This window comes from Etheostoma cragini, unplaced genomic scaffold, assembly GCF_013103735.1.
Source record: "Etheostoma cragini isolate CJK2018 unplaced genomic scaffold, CSU_Ecrag_1.0 ScbMSFa_1165, whole genome shotgun sequence".
In the NCBI taxonomy this organism is placed as follows: domain Eukaryota; kingdom Metazoa; phylum Chordata; class Actinopteri; order Perciformes; family Percidae; genus Etheostoma; species Etheostoma cragini.
The window spans coordinates 1,473-3,595 of NW_023265191.1; the positions used below are offsets into that span (position 1 = coordinate 1,473).

Sequence of the window (2,123 nt, forward strand, 5' to 3'; positions counted from 1 at the left end):
TTTGTTTAGTAGAAAAATAAAGTTGTTGACAGTGTAATTGGGTCTTCTGGTACTAGGTGGGGATTCGAACCTTAGATCTGGTGCTAGGTGGGGATCGATCCTGTGACCTTTGGATCTACATTAAGCTTCCCTTATTTATCAGAAATAGTCAAATTTTAGCAATTAAATTAATATCTGACTTAATAGAAATAATCAAACTCTTACACTTTGTGGGTAATTTAACATCTTTCCTCTCATTTCCTCTTCTCTTTCCTCCTGCTTCCCTCCCTCTTCCCCTTTTCCCCCTTCTCCCCCCCCTACAGACTATTGTTCCTCAACATTGTTTTTATTGAAGATTGAATTTTACCAACCACTGTGACTGCATCGTTTTGAATGTCATTGATGTTCAGAAAAACATTTTGTTAACTAAAATCTGTCTTTATTTCCCAATAAATTAAACATAACAGGCAAAAACATAAAAACAAAATATATTAACAAACCATTATCAACCATTAGAACCATAACTTACATGTCACGCACATAAAAAGGCACTCAAATGTGTAAAACTAAAAAAAAAATACACACAAGACCACAATCAACCAAATTAACTACAGCTGTTCTGATACACCGTTCAGAGAACATTGGGAGTACCTGGCTCCTCACACCATTCTATACAAACAGTGTTGATCTTTGTTGGCAAGTGTACAGAAAGCCAGTCAAATCTTTGCTGTAGTCCAAAATGTGGAGCCTCCTGCAGGACCTTTATCCTAAGCTGTCCAGTTTCTATCAATATGAAATGAAGCAGAGAATGGAACAATTTGGAGGCATAACAGAGAACTAGCTTTAGCAAAGCTGCCGTGACCCGGATTCGAACCAGGGTTGCTGCGGCCACAACGCAGAGTACTAACCACTATACGATCACGGCACTTTGTGACAGGAGGGCCTTGTTGTTGAGAAAACATAGTGGGAACTCTGAATGTCAACTCTACTGATATTTTCCCGCTTTCCCTAATTGTTGACTAACAAATGAACATTTCATGAATGGTTTTACTTTTGTTTTTCAAGGAAAAATGATTAGCAAGCAAAAACAGAAAAGCAATAGCTTGATTTTTGCTGTAGTTGAGTGAAACGTAGAGGCTTAGATGAATTTACACACATTTTGAAACAATAATTACTCATCATTTGGTTCTTTATAGATGTACATTTTCTTTGCAGAATTTGTCCAGGGGGTGAAGTTGGAAATGACAAACAAGGGATTTTGTCACTATACAGCACTACGAGCTAGCCAGGAGCCTAACCTAGAATCCTCTGAGCCGTAGTCAGACGCGTTATCCATTGGGCCACTAGCCCGACGTTTAAGATGTCAATATTTACATTCTCACACCAATGTATGCAGACAGTGGTGATATTTGCTAGCAAGGGTATAGATGGCCAGTCACGAACGCCAGCCCACTCCTTCTCATTGGTGCTGATCATCCACATCTCCTCACCCCTATAGAGCCAGTGAAGCTCGGTCCACCAAGTGGTTCAGATATCTGGTAGAGATGCCTCCTGGGGGCCTCCCTAGGGAGGTGGTCCAGGAATTTCCAGCTGGGAGGAGGTTTTGGGGAAGACCCCGGACTAAGTGGAGGGACTATATCTCCAACCTAGCTTAGGAACGACTTACGATCCCCAAGTCGCTCGGAAAAGGGAAGTTTGGGGTCCCGTGCTGGAGCTGCTGAACAAAGATGGATGGATGGTGGGAACCCTGGTCACTAGCTCAATATATTCTTGCATGGAAGCCATACCTGTAGGAGGCGCTCTAGCTTAGTGGTTAAAGCACCTGTCTTGAAAACCGGAGATCCTGGGTCCAAATCCCAGCAGTGCCTCATTATCACTCAACACTTATGTTAACATAACACACTGCACTACAAAGGCTTCATATATTTGTTTTTGCTATAGTGATTAACAAGCATTATTTATTTTTGCCCAGTTGTGGCCTTTTAAGGGGCAATGAATATCAAAAGGGAAATGGATTGAACCCACTTCTAATGCTTTTAAACCTTGTTTTGTTGGGGCTGATTGTGGCCCAGGTGTACACCATTACCCTGTGACATCACCGTTGGGTTGGGTTTCAGGTGCATGTGATGTTGACTGAGGTCAGA

At 41.8% G+C, this 2,123-nt stretch overlaps 2 non-coding genes across 2 annotated transcripts; one reads left to right on the top strand and one right to left on the bottom strand.

Annotated features, from left to right (window-relative positions):
• Positions 1 to 832: 832 nt before the first annotated feature.
• On the bottom strand, positions 833 to 904 carry trnah-gug. Its single transcript has one exon. It is a non-coding gene; the product is annotated as a tRNA-His (tRNA).
• Positions 905 to 1,774: 870 nt separating this feature from the next.
• Positions 1,775 to 1,847, top strand: trnas-uga. Its single transcript has one exon. It is a non-coding gene; the product is annotated as a tRNA-Ser (tRNA).
• The last annotated feature ends 276 nt before the right edge of the window (positions 1,848 to 2,123 follow it).